This window comes from Lissotriton vulgaris, chromosome 3_1 (genome assembly GCF_964263255.1).
Source record: "Lissotriton vulgaris chromosome 3_1, aLisVul1.2, whole genome shotgun sequence".
NCBI classification, from domain to species: domain Eukaryota; kingdom Metazoa; phylum Chordata; class Amphibia; order Caudata; family Salamandridae; genus Lissotriton; species Lissotriton vulgaris.
Genome location: NC_141689.1, coordinates 659,740,907 through 659,758,717, shown reverse-complemented (window position 1 = coordinate 659,758,717; position 17,811 = coordinate 659,740,907).

Genomic DNA, 17,811 nt, shown 5'->3' with positions numbered 1-17,811 from the left:
AACTGGGATCGAAACGCCGTCGACTAGACAGCTTGAATCTCACGACGCATTTCACGTCTTGTGCTCCCAATCTAATTATTTTGTTTCAAGTAATGGTTACTTGTCTCTGTTGGAGCCATTATCGGATGTTTGAAATTTTGTTCAATGCGTCGCCATTGCTGTTGTTTTTAAACACTTGCACACTCACATGTCACTGATTGTATATAGCACCTGCACCAAGTGTCACCGGGTTGTCACAAGATCCACTCTGTACAGTGCTGCCTTAACTGTATTGACCTTTGAAAGTTTCTTATCATTTATGCAAATAAGACTACTTTCTCTGACAATTTCTTGACTCCTTGGTTTCCTTTCTTTGTAATGCTTATTGCATATGCTTTCAAAATTGTCTCCGCATAATACCTGTTGGGAACTGTTTTTACTCACATGATGGATTTCATGTCACAGACTTTTCCAAATTACAGTGATTACCAGTGTTTACTGGTTGTACGTTTTATGGCCTATCTTATTTTTACCAAGTTATCTATGTTACTATTTCCTTACCAAGTGCTGATGCGGACAGTGGTCCATGTGGCCCTGTCAGGTGTGCATAATCCCTTGTAAATATTGCCCGTGCCAGTTGGCACAATGTACATCATGTGATTATTATTCTAATGTGTTGTGAGAATACAAAGGCTATTTTTGATATAACCTTGTGTGGAGTTCCTTTTGTGGGGGGCCTTGGATGTTGTTTCTGGTGGGTGCGTGCGCAAATGCTTTACACATTGCCTCCGGTGTCAGTCTTACTGCTCGTGTCATGTTGCCAAGGGGGTGAACAGGGGTTATCTTTGGAGTGTAACTTCCTTGCCCTAACTAGAGTGGTGGTTTCTGCCTGGCTTTGGTGCAAGCCTCAGCCAACCAGAAATCCCATTTCTAACAATTTGGTGTTCCTAGTTTTCTGCTGAGAGTCACTGGTATTTAGCAAGAGGATTGCTACTTGGGGGGTGCGGATGGCGTGCCTCTACAGCCTACCAAATAACAGGGTCTCAGGAGCGCTCTGAGTGCTGCATTATCTCAACAAAAGCTATTAGCATTGTAAATAATAATGCCTTGTATTTATGTTTTAATTAGCAAAACAGATAAATAAAAGGCATTGTAATTTACAATCCCAATAGCTTACACTCTCATGAATGCAACGCCATTTGTGTGGCATATGCTTGTCATACACGGCTCCTGGTGTACACTAGTGGCGAACATTCTGATGTTCGTTTCTTACATGGTTGTTTTCTAAAGCAGATACTGGGGCACGCTTGTGTCACAGGCTGCACAGCACACATTCTGGTATTAGTTCCATTACTGCCTTTGTTTGTGCATGGTTACTGGTGCACGTTGGTGGCTCATGGCTCACATTCATGGGCTGGCTTCCTATGTGGCAGGTTTTCATACAGGGATTCTGGTGCATGCTCATGTCGCACGCTGCACAGCACATTCGAATGCTGGTTTTCCACATGTCTGATTTTCATGCACAGATTCGGGTGCATTCTTGTGACTTACACTGCACAGTATACTCTAATGCTTGCGGTACTGCACCTAGACATTCAGTGCTGCTGCCTTGCTCACTAGGGACCCCTACTGAAAGTATGAGCTATTGGTGTTGCATTATTATTTTCAATGCCAATACCTCAAACTATGAATAATTTGAGACCAGTTTCTTTGCAAACGCTTGCTATAACCTGGTGCCCACTTTGAAGTCAAAGAAACCTCAAACGTTTTTCCTAAATGTGGCATTTTCAGATTTGTCACTTAAAATCTGACTTTACCATTAAGGATTTTAAATTGCAATTCATTAGACACAAAAAATGACTTTTCTGATTGCACCCAAACAAAAGTTATCACTTTTTAAATGTAATAAGGAAAACAATATTATCCTGTGTGAGAGGAGAGCCTCACAGTATTGTCAAACTAATGTGTTTGTTTTTTATACCAGGATATGTAAAAGGTAAAACCTTTTAGGACCTTCCCTAGGGTGATTTCTATACAACAAAGAGGGAATTTTAGGTGTTGCAAAAGGTTTATATTGACAAGTCGAATTGGCAGTTTAACTGCATACAGGCAGCAATGCAGACCCAAGGGATGCTTTAAATAGCTACTTAAGTGAGTGGTATAATAAGTGCTACAAGCCCACTAGCAGCATTTAATTTACTGGCCCTAGGTATATGAAACACCACTTTACTAGGGACTTATTAGTAGATTAACTATGCCAATCACATATAAGCCAGTTTTACAATTTTTTGGGAAATTAGCACAAGCACTTTGGCACTGGTTAGCAGTGGTAAATTTCACAGAGTCCTAAGGCCTATACAAATTAATTCAGCAAACAGGAGGGGTGAAGGAAAAGGTTTGAGGGTGAGCCTGCAGAGGGGGCCAAATCCAACAACACCTATATTGTGATAATAAATAGCCCTTCCTGCTTTGCAATGTAAGCACTCAATAGGAACCTAAATGATATGACAAACAACTAATAGCATCAGATGAGAAGTACCTCAGTGCTGATCAGAAATGTGTTGATGCTGTCTCTAGTGGTCTATAACAACTAAAGGATGTAGCTACTGTAGTGTAATAAATCATTTCAGTTGAGTTGTACACCCTAATACCTGCTGCCAACAGTCAAGGTGAAAGAAAGATTACATTGCATAATTATAACAACATGAGAGCAGGCTTTACATTCTTATGATCTGTTTTGCTTTAGCAGTGATAAGCAGGAAGTAGATATTGATGTCAACATGTTCCTTTACTGAACACTAAAGTAATTATAGGAAAAATCAAATCCCTCCGCATTTCCACACATTCTGTACCAGAGGACTTTTATAATTTGACTTACATTAATCTGATTCTAATATATTTTTTCAACAACTTAACTGTTTTTTGATGTCTTTAATTTTGCATTTGATTTTGCTTTATTATAGATGTTTGGAAACATGCAATCGCTTTCATATGAGAAAGCAAAACCTCAAGGTTTTATGTGGTTTTGTTACCATGTATTATAAGACATAAAGTACCCCTGCCATACATTTGAAGAATATTGCAAGTCACCTTGAAATATCATGCACTAGTAAAGGAACTCGGCCTTCAGCCTCTTTCTTTTATATGGTTAAAGACATGCTTGGTGATTTCCATTATCTTTATAATGTACAACAGGAAGTCGTTTATCCCATATATTATGAGTGGTGGATACAAGGATTATGCATTTCTTAAAGGATTAGTAGGGAACATAGAGAAACTAGGACTCTGACATCAGTGCACCATATTCCTAACACTCAATTCGTCGTTGGCATGAACTGCTGCTGACCTTGAGAAAGCACATCCTGGGTTGCTTTAATGTAGAGGGTTGAATATGAGATTTTGATAAAACACTTATTATGTGATGGACGGAATTTTGAATTTAACTTCAGAACAACATTTGTTTATTATTAACCTTGCTGGAGAGGAAAAGGAGTGACAATTCTGAAGAAGTATTACTGACACCCCACTGCAAAAGATAAGGCTGAGGAAGAACCTGCAGATCAGAAGGCTTGCTGCCAACCACAGCTTAGAAATGAAAATGTGCTTTGACCTTCAAAGATTGTAATCAGGAAGAATGTTAAGTCCCACAGTCCCACAGTAAAGTGGCCCTGAACCAGAGTAGTTGAAAGCTTAGCTCCCTGCAGGTATTAATTTGTGCAAACTGAGCTCTTGTCTTATAACAGTGATTAGTGTCTATAAATCATTTAAGAGGGCTAGCAATCGGTTGGAAGTAATAAGAGATGGTTGCGTGCTGCAAGGGAGAGCACATTTCTATCCAACTATTATCTGAGTCATGCCACTCAAAACTGTGATTTAGATCTGCTCCTAGACAAGTGCAAAAAAACCCAGCCTTAAATTCTCTACTTTACCCTTTGTAGCTCTGCTGGAGGCAAGGCATGAAGGTTTTAAGATACAGTGAAGAGCTACCATACCAACGGCACCAGAGTCAGCACTTTTTATGACTGAAGCATGTAAAAAGGGCCACTTTGGATACAGATCTTTTAAAGTTTCAGGGGCATATTATCAAGGGGTTTATTTCCGCTTTTTTGGCTTTAAAAGCCAAGAAAGCGGAGATAAAATGATCTCCCTATTACCTAGCTGTCGCTAACACCAGTTAGCGACAGCTAGTAGGAGATAGCGACCATCTTGGGCCCCACTTTGCATGTCAGAGAAATTTATCACTAATGACATGCAAAGTGGGCGTGCCAAGATGTTAGCAACTGGAAACAGTCGCTAACATCGCTATCTCCTATTACCAACTTTTGGAGATATTCGCACTAAGCGCGAATATCTCCAAAAGCTAACACCTGCCCTGAGCAGTTCTTAGCCATGTTATCCAATGGGAGGTGGATAACATGGCTAAGAGCATTAGCTCGGTTATGCCTGAATATTGCTGACTTTCCAGCGATATTCATGCATTGCGGCCGATTTTTATCGTATTTGCGATAAACCTTGGTAATACCAAGGTTTATCTGCGATAAAAATCGCCGCAGGTAGGCGATACTTTTTTGTCTCTAACCAAGCAATAGCGATAATTATCGCTATTGCTTGGTAATATGCCCCTCAGTTCCTAATCCCAGGAACTATATAATGCAGTGGTGCACTCACAAAACAAAGTATGGGCAGATTTATCATTCTTTGAAGCAGCTCAAAGCAGCAAGCCTACTTGCTGCGCTGAATGAAAGGGAAATAGCAGAAATGTGCCCTACTTACCATTATACTGCGCATTCCTGTCCTTTCCTAGTACTGGTGCACTTTTGGCTGCCTAGCGCAAATGCAGGCACCCTTGCATCCTGTTGCAAGGGTGCCTGCATCGTTGGATGGGTTGTTGTGCACCAAAAAATTCCTGAGAAGCATTTTCCTCTTTCTAGGTGTGCTGCGTAATGCCTCACAGCTAAAAAGGTGAAACGAGAAGTATGGCTCAATGGTTAGAGCGGCAGAACCTGATGCAGAGGTCTAGCCCGGGACCAGGGTTCAATTCCCTGCCTCAGCGGGTCTTGGACTCATAAATTCCACAGACTTAATAATTCTCGCCTCGGTGCCTATTCCAATCATGGAGTCCACTCTGCAACTCTGGGCAATAGCTTGCTTAATCTCCACAATGGCCCCCACAACGCTAAGGATGCCTGGCCCCCACCTTGGGGGTGCCCAGGAGTGGACGCCTCACAGGGAAAGCCAGGGTGGGTTCCACAGCGGTATTCGTACAAGCGCCTTGAGACCCTTGCGGGTGAGTAGTGCGCTATACAAGTATCAATTTACATTTACATTTACAAACAACGAGGAAAAATCAAGATATTTCTCCTTGTTAAGCCTACCAGGGGAGGCATACATTAGACGCATTCCCAGGCCTACCACTAATGATAAATCTGGGAATGTTCCAAAATCCACGGGTGGATGAGTGGGAACACCTACGCTGCCTTGCTTTTCTCTAAATGTATCAAGCCATGCAGGGCCTCGCAAGGTGACCTTGTGCAGCTTGATAAATCTCATTCAGGGTTTCTGTTGCCCTTGTGCCCCCTTGCATGGTGCAAGGGCACTGCACAACCTTGCTAAATATGTGCCTACATATATGATAACAAAGAATTAATACATTTACATTGATCAGAATTCGTAGAGTTGTCGTGAACTGTGCAATGCCCATCACAATAATCACTTTTGCAGCAAAGTACCCTAACTCAGAAGGCCATTGAGCCAAAAATGATACTTTTACTTTGGTGAAGAGAGAGGGAGAGGCAGGGAGGAAGAATTACAGAGTAGCCTGTGAGATAAAATAGGGTACTGGCTTGAAGGAGAGAAGAATGATTTGGGTAGAATAAACTGACTGAAGAGAGAGCGAGAGAGAGAGACTGACCCGAAATGAAGAGAGAGAGAGAGCAAGAGAGATAGACTGATTGGAATGCTAAAACGAGTGAGAGGGAAATACGCTGGCCTGAGAGAGTGAGAAGGAGACTGGCCTGATGGAGATAAAGTGGCCAAGGAGGGAGACTGATTTGTGAGAGAGATTTTCATAAAGAAAGATCACATACACAAATCTAACCCTCTCAAATTGCAGTGGTCATACTTTTACAAATACTAACCTTAACAGATACTTGCCACGCTATACCTGAGACAGAAATGGTAGAATCTAGAGACCTCCAAAATCGATGGCAAGAAGCAATTTTGGGTAACTTCCCTCCCAGGACAGAGACCTCAGAGCAGCATTTGAAGCAGCTGGTCCTTTCGATCTTCGTGTGAAAAAGGCAGGTTCACCGAATGTCGATCAGTTTCCTTTCTTTCCGGAGCGTGTCCTCATCATTGGACTTGGTTTGATTCTATATGAGGGCAGCGAAGACTTCTGGTACAATCGTTCCACTTTGCTAGAGCACAGAGCATTCTTGAAAGGAAAAAAATTGTTCCCATACAGTGGCAACTGTTGCCAGGCCAAGGAGAAACTCAGAACTTCTGAAACACTTTCTTTTTGTAGGGAGATAAACAAGCGCATAATCGTTCAGGCATAATGAAGCCACGTGGTAATGCCGTTCCCATATGATTCACTGTGTTTCTGACTTCTTTGGGATGATAGGGATCTCATTATCTGAACAAAGAATGTGTATCGATCCGAGATAGTCCTGTAGTCAGTTAGGGCCAGATGATAGTGTTTCAGCTCTTTCACTTGAGCTGACCACAGAGTGTGAGGGATGTTCTAACTGCATTGCTAGACCACAGTGCATATTTCAGACACAAATAATGCAAGCGTATCTCTATTCAAAGCAGTTAAAACATGCACATGCCTAAACCTCTATCTGCCATTCATCACTATGGTAGTAAAGAAATGTGCATTAATAGCACCTTAATATGGGACTGAATTGCAGATGTTGGGCACCAGCCCTCATTTTTGAGTTCATGGCATAGGGCCTTGTTACGAGTACGGCGGTCCCAGGACCGCTGTAGCCGTTGTTGCAGTCAGACTGTCGCAACCTAGGCCAGATTACAAGTTTAGCAGTTGGACCACCACAAGCTCGCTACTACACTGCCATCCCTGCCAGGATCTTTGATCCCAACGGTGCTGTGGAGGCAAAAGGATGGTGGCAGTGTCAAGGCAGGCACTGACTTCGGGATCACAAGTTCCCTTTCCCACAGCCTTTTCGTGGCAAGAACCCCGCCATGAAAGAATGGCATAAGGGAAGGAAGGGGCCAGTTAGACTTGGCTTTTTCAGTGGGTTTACCCTCAGACTTTTTGGCATCCTGTTTTTGACCCTGTTTTTGTTGGTTTTAGGACTCCGGGCACTTTACAGCTGCTATTCAGAGCTAAAATGCATATGCTCGCTACGTAAATTATGTGTATGAATTGGTGTTTGCATGTTTGGCATATTTGGTTCACTGGAATGTCCCTAGTAAAGTACACTGAGAGTGCCAGAGCCTGTAAATCAAATGCTGCTGAGGGGGCCTACAGCACTGATTGTACCATCCACGCAAACAGCCTTTCAAAGGGCTCTCAGACCTGCCACTGTAGCGCTTGTGCGCAGTTTTTACTGGCCATGTCAACTTGGCAAGTGCACCCACTTGCCAGGCCCTAACCTTCCCTTTTCTTACTTGTTAGACACCCCTGAGGTAGGCCCAAGGTACCCCTGTGGGCAGAGTGCAGTGTATGTGAAAGGTAGGACATATACTGGTGTGTGTGACATGTCCTAAAAGTGAAAGACAGTGTTTTTTACTATTGAAAGGCTATCTGTCCCATATGATAGAATGGGGGATACTTTGTAACATCTAACAAGCATAGTTTCCCATTAGGACAAGATGGAGAAATGGAATTTAGCATGCCTAAACTCAGAATGTAATAATGCATCTTTTAGTAACAATGATTTTTATGTTGTGTGCTTGAAAATACACATTTACAAAGTGGGTATTTTCTTGCTTATGATGAAGCAGTGGTACATGCACACCAAAAACGTAAACTGCGGTTTAAAAAACCTGAGTTGATATTCTGTGTGTGACCAGGGTATCGCTGACTGATCGACCAGCATGATGGAAGTAGGAGTAGAAGGCGTTATACCACCAGGAAACATCCCCTGATTGCACAGCCAAATCCCAGAAGGAGGCTCATCCAATGTTAAAGAGCAAAAAGATGGGAGGCTGGAATTATGTAGTATTTATTTTACAAGATAGTTGTGGTCAAATTCAAATTCCTTTAGAGAATGATGTCAACATTGAAATATTGAAATGAATGAGTCAAGCCATCCAGACCCAATGCATTTCTGGCGAACCCTTTGTAAGGGGAGATTACATCTCTAAGTAATGAAGCGGGAAGAGACTAATGTAAAAAAAATGCCCATAAAAAATGTGTGGGTTAGTGGTAATGTGCAGTACAAATCAACAATGTGTGCTAAATCCAGGAAGAATAAAATGAAATAAAAGGATGAGGGATATTCAAAAACAAACAGAACAAAGTACAAGAAAGAAAAAAAAACCTGTTAAAAAAGACATGCATTGACTGTAAAGTACAGGTGTGAAACAAGAATGTTAATAACCCTGTGTATTGAGAAATATCTTACGGGTTAATAAACCTAATTTGAGTTGAGGAACTTCAAGCTCATTTTGACAACTGTAAATATGGTAGAGTTAAAGCCCTGAATACGACCCAAGTGAAGTTACGGGGTAGTGGTGATTTAAAGGTGAACGTTATTGACAAGCGGGTCGCACGTAGTGCCTCAATACTAAAAATGAACGCCTAAGGTATAACACCAAATACAGAAGATCTTACCACCATTAAGATGAGAAAGCTGTTTAGTATGTAGAAGATTCTCTAGAATGCTTGCTCAACGTGAGAAAGGCAAGAAATAAACAATGAACCGGAAGTGAAACCCCACAGAAACTCCTGTTTGTTTAAGAAGTTAAATGAGATTATTGCAGGAGTATAAAGATATGTAATAGAGTAAACATGAAAACACAAAGAAAAAAATGAAGGAAACAAAGACAGGAGAAACAGTAGAAGTTAATTAGGCACAGTAAATTACGTGACGCTAAGAGGAAAATTGGAGCCATCTTGGAATGGTCAGTCACGGACATATCCAGAAGGGGCCATGTTGGAAGGGTGGATCAAGAATGGTAACGAATGGTAAAAAAAACGAAAAGGAATGAAATTAATCTTGGTCAATCCAAAAGGGACCATATTGGATGGGTAAATCTGGGATGGAAATAGCCAAATAAAACACAATACACAGGTTGTCATAAAGGGAATTAATTACAGTAGAACGAGGTGTGTGTAAACTTGCTGAACAAGAGGGGCCAATCCGAGTCTGTAAACCATATATCAACAACATGGAGGGGGAGGGGAAACTGTATGGAATAAACTAAATCAAAAAAGGTGTAAAAAGTGGTCAACAAGAACAGGATAAGTACAATATAACTGGGCAAGAAGATACAGGGAAATAGGCTAAGAGAGAGTAGTAAGTAAGGAGCATTGCCAAAAGCTGAAAAACAGAGCAAGTCAATAAAGAAAACAATTGAATTCAATGTGATCATTGAGTTCATTAGGTATGATGGTGTCCAACAGTTTTGTCCAGAAAATTACTCTTTGGAGTAGATATTTGTGGTTGTTACCTTCACAAATATTCACAAACTCTAACACCATAAATCGGAGTCAAAAGATGTTGTGTTTGGACTCCAAGAAGAGTGTGGCTATGACAGCAGAGGGCACCTTCGTACTTCGCGGCCCGACCATAATCTCACTGATGACGACCACCGCCGCTACCGAAACGCTACTTGCAACGCAACCTGTGGGCACCGCACTCCGCATCACCATGATTCACTCTGCCACCCTGGTCTCACCAATGATGTCACTGCCCACAGACCGCGACACCAATGACTGCACCGTGTTTTGGGGACATCGCTCATATGTTACATGATGCACTGCACCATCCCACACCGCAGTCTGGGCCAATCAATGCCAGCTCCTATCAACTGCACTGTCCCTTGCACAGTGACCTGTCAGCACTACCACAAGCACCACCTCTATCTGAAGCGCAACCATGTTCTCACCAATGCCACTGGAAAAACATCACCGATCCGTTCCCTGCACTGTGACTTGAATGCACCGCATGCCGCACCTCTACGCTTCACACGGCAACCGCAATGATTGCCATGACCGTCCCGCACCAAAACGCTTGGCTGTAACCAAAGGTACTTTTTACGAATCTGCTAACAATAACTCCGGTCCACACAGATGCGGTCAGCCAGAACTGTTGGATTCTTTTGTTTACAGCACCGTAGTAGCACCAGACAGAACTACTGACCTAATTTTTAAGTCATACTTGCAAAGTGCCTATTTTTGATAACTGTATGTTGGTATTTTATCGCTTTGGTCTTGTTTGAACAGATAAATATTGGTTATTTTTCAAAAACTGGTGTGGTATCCTTTTGTAGTCTTTGCACTGTATTACTGTTGGTTATGTGCATATGCTTCACACACTGCCTCTGAGATAAGCCTGACTCTTTGTGCCAAGCTACCAAGGGGGTGAGCAGGAGTTATTTTAGGAGTATATCCCCCTTATCCTGACTAAAAGGAAGGGTCCCTATTTGGACAAAGGTGCAAACCATTGCCAACTAGAGACCCCCATTTCTAACAGATCCCTAATCAGGCCCCCAGGTGATTTCGCTCAGGGGAGGTAGTCCAGGTTGTGCCCCCTCTGCTTGCCCCGTCATGCGTGCACTGTGAGCCATGAATGACATGGTGCATGGCACACAGTGCACGGACGTGCAGAAGACTCTGCACTGTGGCATCATCTGCTACAGCCCTTCTCAATGGCCGAACCATGCTGCCATGTTGGGACTGCCTACTATGGACCGCCAACCTGGTGGCCCACTCAGTATTCGGTGGTCTGAACACCGCAACCTTTGCAGTGTTCTACCAACCATGGCATTAGCCGTCCAGTGGATGGACTGCTGATGTCATACTAAAGCCCTTATATTTTATCATCAGAGCTTGAACTTGAGCAAGAGCAAAAGCAAGACAGAGAAACACAGGAAAAGGAGAAATTAGGAGGAAGCAAAAGATAAGAAAACAGTGTCAAAGAGAGAAAGCTCATATGGAAAAGATCTGAAAAGCGTTAGATAATGAGATAGGAAGTGTATGGTGATGGAAGGAAGAAGCATTAGGTGGAAGCAAGACTAGGCAGTCTTGCTATTCATTAACCCTGTCTTTTGGCAGCACCTAAGGAGGGCCCGTGACCTAAACTTTGGGCCTCTGCAATTATTATAAAAAATTTTTTACATGAAGCACTAGCTTACTCAATTATGCGATAATAGAGGTCTTACTAAAACAATATTCAACACTGATTTTCCCACAAGTCACACAATCAACTGGGCTTCTTTTGGTTGTATGTCACTATCACCCAAGCTTTTACCATGAATTCCTTTACCATGTATCCATTACCACACAATGCCTTTACCACGTATCGTGACCTGTATCTAAAAATCTGTGAGTGCAGTGGTAAACCTTGTGGAACATTGATATCCCGATATCTCACAGGTACATCATCCAATTCGTGCCTTCAACCCCTCTGATTGCGGTGTGTGTTCAGGTGTGGGAAAACCCAAAATATATAAATCCACAATTCTGCAGGTTGCAAAGAAATGCACACACTCCCCAGACGCAGTAGTATCCAGGTGTTTATTGCGCAGGCGCACTCAACTAATTTTGAGAACACAAGTTCTCTTGTTCACAAGTAACTCTTATTTGTGAAAGCACCCTACATAACATAGAAATAAAGGGCGGACCACATGTCTATCAGTGGACTGGAAAACATCATTGGAATGGACATGTCTTCATAGAAAGATCACATAACATAGTGAAGTTGCAACAGAAACTAATCCATCTTAAAATAAGAAAAGTCAATACAACAAACAATCGATCACATTGTTTTTTATTGTTTTGATATCCATGCACAGACACAGAAAGGGAATGTGAAATAAACAGAGAGCAAACAATTGCTGCACCTTCCAGATCAGAGTATGATAAATGCACCACTGTACCGTGAGCATGTTAACTGATCCACTTAAAATAAGAAAAGTAAATACATGATCTCATTGCTTTTTTAAATTACCTTTTTGATATCCATGCACAGATAGAAAGAGGGAACAAGAAATAAACTGAGCACACAATTGCTGCCCCTTCCAGATCAAAACCAAAGGGGATTATGGATGGAGTGTTGAACAATGCAAGCACTCACCCCCAGTCAATTGATCTGGGTTTAATCCATCATCATTATTTAGCTCACTCCGCCACCCCAGTTCAGACATGACCATATGCAAATCAGTCTGACCCAGTGCCTCATGGGAACAGTCCAGCCCAACTGCCAAGCCATGTCTTCCCAGGTGCCGGAAACAAGCATCCTGGGACCGGTTTCTGGCTAATCAGCCGTCAACAGCAAGGCTAGCTTGAATCCAGTGGTGAAGTGAGCAAGAGACCCACGTCTGGGCATACCCTGCCAACTTAGGGCGAGCAAAGCAAAACCAAAGGGGATGATGGACGGAGTGAACAATGCAAGCACTCACTCCCAGTCAACTGATCTGGGTTTAATCCAACATCATTCTTTAGCTCACTCCGCCACCCCAGTTCAGACATGACCATATGCAAATCAGCCAGACCCTGCGCCAAATGGGAACAGTCCAGCCCGAACTGCCAAGACAAGTCTTCCCTGGACCGGAAACAAGCATCCTCAAACCGGTTTCTGGATAATCAGCCGTCATCAGCCAGGCTAGCTTGAATCCAGTGGCAAAGTGAGCAAGGGACTCACTTCTGGGCATACCCTGCTAACTTATGACGAACAAAGCGGTACAAAAGGGGGTGATGATGGACGGAGCATCTGAACCAATCAAACACTCACACCCAGTCAACAGATCTGGGTTTAATCCATCACCGTTCTTTAGCCCACTCTGCCACGCCAGTTCAGACATGGCCATATGGAAATCACTCTGACCCTGTGCCTCATGGGAACAGTCCAGCCCGAACTGCCAAGCCATGCCTTCCCTGGACCGGAATTAAACTTCCTAGGACCAGTTTCTGGCATTCCAGCCATCTTCAGCCCGGCTTGCTTGAATCCAGTGGCAAAGTGAGCAAGGGACTCACGTCCGAGCATGTCCTGCCAACTTATGGCAAACAAAGCGGTACAAAAGGGGGTGGTGATGGACGGAGCATCTGAACCAATCAAACACTCACACCCAGTCAATAGATCTGGGTTTAATCCATCACCGTTCTTTAGCCCACTCTGCCACCCCAGTTCAGACATGGCCATATGCAAATCAGCCTGACCCTGTGCCTCATGGGAACAGTCCAGCCCGAACTGCCAAGCCATGCCTTCCCTGGACCGGAATCCAGCTTCCTAGGACCGGTTTCCGGCATTCCAGCCAACTTCAGCCCGGCCTGCTTGAATCCAGTGGCAAAGTGAGCAAGGGACTCACGTCTGAGCATACCCTTGCAACTTATGGCGAACAAAGCGGTACAAAAGGGGGTGGTGATGGACAGAGCATCTGAACCAATCAAACACTCACACCCAGTCAACAGATCTGGGTTTAATCCATCACCGTTCTTTAGCCCACTCTGCCACCCCAGTTCAGACATGGCCATATGCAAATCAGTCGGACCCTTTCCACATTGCTGCACTTGTCTTCGTCTTTGAGCACTTCTGTTGCTTCTTTCTGCATTTCTTTTTCTTCTTTCTGTGCGTTTTTTCTTCTTTCTTCACATGTCCTACCTCTGTAGGCATAGTTAGAAACTAGCATTTAAAAAACCTTTGAAATTCACTGAAAAAAGCAGAGATTTCAGGCAAGGTATAGTTACAAATTAGCATTTAAAAAACCTTTGAAATTCACTGAAAAAAACCATAGGTTTCAGGCACGTTATAGTTAGGAATCAGCATTTAAAAAACCTTAGAAATTCACTGAAAAAAAGAGGTTTCTGGGGCATTATAGTTAGTTGGACATTTCACTCATACAAAACCATTGAAATCCCCCCATTATAGTTAGTTCAGCTAACTATAACTTGCGGGCCCGCAATGCACTGCTGATGACGTCACATATTACATCACTCATGACATGGTCAGTGGCATCACTGATGACATCACTGATGACATCATCCTTGTGACAGAGTGGCAGACGTCCTCCCACCCTAATTTAACCTTTGATACACACTCTCAAAAATAGAAACTAACATTTTCAAAAGAATGGAGATACCAATACCAGTTACAACACACCTATTCAGTAATTCCAAGAACTACATACACATCCACTCATTCACCAACAGTTCTATACAGTCACTCATACATGTACTCACTCATCATACGTACTCATACACCTACACATCCTGTTACACACTGACACTCATTCATAGAGTTACTCACACACATAGTCAAACATGCAAACAAAGTATCAAACATCCATTTACTTGTATATACAGTTATACATACACCACCACACTTATCTCTACAGAAACCTACACATACTTACTCCCTTAAACAATCACTTATAGAAACACATACTTATTTATCCAGTAACTCGTCTAATCTCCCACTCTCACATTACACCAATACTCACATATACTAATTTAAAACATATGTAGTCACTCATAAAGCCACTATTGAGACAGTCACTCACTAACACACCCATTCACAGTCATCCACCCATACAGTCCTACATACATGCTGTATTCAATACATACAAACAGCGAGTCACTCATTCATGTATCTATGCACTAAGTAATACCCCCACCGAACCATACAGATACTGGAGGATGAGGAATATAAATATCTGTATTGTGCCCAACCCAGAATCCCTGTCCTTTACTTACTCCCAAAACTGCATAAAAGCATGACAGACCCTCCGGGGAGACCTATAGTTTCCTCAATAGGATCGCTGTTGGAGAACACCTCCAGGTTTATCGATTACTTTTTGAGACCTTACGTTATTGCATTGCCATCATACCTAAAAGACACAACACACTTTCTGACGGTGATTGATGGGATGCATTGGGAGAAAGATTTTTTACTTGTCTCACTAGATGTCAGCAGTCTATACACCTGCATTAAACATGAACTTGGGCTAGAAGCTATACAGCATTTCTTTAAAACAAGGTCCATAACCTTTTACCACCATTCACAAATGCTGGTAAAAATGATCGAAATCTGTTTGACGAATAATTTCTATTATTTTGATGAGGACATCTATAGACAGTCACAGGGCACAGCCATGGGAACCTGCTTTGCCCCCAGCTACGCGAATCTTTTCATGGGCTGGTGGGAGGAGCAGGTTGCCATGGAGATGGCTGAATTTTCCAACATTGCCCTGTGGCTGCGCTATATTGATTATATTTTTTTCATTTGGTGTGGCACGGAAGAAGCTGTAATATCCTTCATAGAAAAGCTCAATAATAATAATCTAAATCTGCAGTTTGCTAGTAACATCAGTAGGAAGTCCATTGAATTCCTTGATGTTCTGGTAGAAGTAAAGGAGGATAAGATTACATCCAAGTTGTACCGGAAAAGCACAGCCGGTAACAGTATTCTGAATGCCAATAGTAGTCACCCCTCTAATTTGGTACGCAGCATACCCTACGGTGAGCTGCTACGTGCAAAAAGAAATTGTAGAGATGACTCATCTTTTGAACAAGAACAATAAATTATGTGTAAAAGATTTCTTGAGAGAGGCTACAGCAGGAATATCATAAACAAAGCCAAACTCATGGTACAATCACTAAGCAGAAACGACCTACTGTATCCCAAAGTGCAAGACACTAAACAAGACGACACTGTCAGATTCACCACTACATTTTCAGGACAGGCTAACTCTGTAAGGCACATCTTAAAGAAGCATTGGCATGTGTTGTTAACGGATACTCACTTGAGTACAAACTTGAGTAGCAATCCACAGATTACTTTCAAAAAAAGCAAAACTCTGCGAGATGAACTGAGCCACAACCATATTAGATCTAGGGATGTCTCCAACATCGTAAAACCGGCTGGTTTTCGTTGTTGTAAAAAGTGCAAAGCCTGCAGGAATTGCATAGATTGTATATCCTTGCAAATACCGAACCTCAATAGAGAATTTGTGATAAAGAAGAATCTGACTTGTACCACCACACATTGCATATATGTTCTAATTTGTCCCTGTCAGAAATGGTATATTGGCAGCACAAAGCACGAGGCAAAAAAACGAGTGCTGGAGCATTTAAGAGCCATAAAGAATAAGAACAAGCAGTATCCTGTGTCTCGCCACTTTGCGGAACATCACTATAGTGACGAGAACCAGGTGCGATTAGTGGTGATTGACAGTGTTGACCTCGGTGTGAGAGGGGGAAACCGTGAACTATCAATGCGCAAATTGGAATCCAGATATATTGTTGATTTGGAAAGTCTCGCCCCGAATGGGCTGAATATTAGTGAGGAGCTAGCAATTCACTTACATGAATGATATGTTTTAAGTCTGAATACAGTTTGCTAAAGTGTAATGATATCATGTTTTTAATTCCAGATTGTTTTGAGCACTGATACTTGTAAGGACAACTGATGGTTAGAAGATCAAGGCCAACACATCATGAACACGTAGGAAAAGATTATGTAGAATACGTTGACATATGAACTACTGATAGCCCACTTGGGCGAGACTCTAAGAACTGACTAGCCGACTGGGGCAAGACAATGAGAAAAGTGGATGTCACAGCTAAACATTGCATGAATTTAATCGCCGTATGTGCGTTAATGAATAGGAATTACAATCACTTATTGTGGCGAAGACATCGCAAAAAGGAAACTATTGAAATATGTCATAGAATGATACATGTTACACTTACGTGCTCTGAGGCTGAAATGCATGTTACAAGATGGCCGCCACAGTTGTACGTGAAAGTCACGTGAGGTGTAAAGTTTTTTATGTATTTAAACATGGTGGCACTTATTGTTTACGAGCGTGATCAAGGGTTCATCCCCGAAACGCGTCGTTATTCCCTTTGCTGAATAAATCCAAGCTAAAGCCCTCGAGGTGTCCGAGTGGTTCTTCATTGAATTTGGAACCTGGGAGCGGATAATTGCAAAGCGCCGGCTTTGTTACTCGGACCGCCCAGACAGCCTTGAAGTCTTTCCCGGCATTCGTGGAGCAGATATAGCAGATAAAGCAAAAACAAAAAGCAGGAGAAGAAAAGACAGGAGATGGGGGACAACAAGCACAAAAGGAAGAAAAACAAAAACAAAAACAAAAATACAGATACAACAGGCGCCGATGATAAGCACACAAAAAGATAATACAGTCATAAATTTAACTAACATGGAGCTAACCAAAGAGGAATTGGAAATTCTATCACTAGGCCTGACCTACTGTAGTGACACAAACTTTGACTATACGCAAACAAGGATTGATTTATTTCTATATGTAAGAAAACTTAAACTGCAAAAATATTTCCACAATGCGAAAGCAAGCACCACTGATGCAGCAGTGAGCACGGACACCACCGAAATGCTTAATGTTGAAAACATGGAAGCACTACAAAATCTCATTGACCTGGAAATGGAGAATGAACGTGTAAATGAGGAAATCACCCCGAGTGGAGCAGCCCTGAGTTCAGATATAAACATTTGGCAAACAGTGAAAACAGGTTTTAAACCGAAATCAATATTTGTGCCAGTAATGCCGAAAGATGGTCTGGATCTCTTTGCGGAATATGTGACAAAAGATCTGAAAGAACTCTACATTTTGAGCACCAAACAGAGATATAAACAAAATGAGGATCAAAACAGGAAATACAAGGCA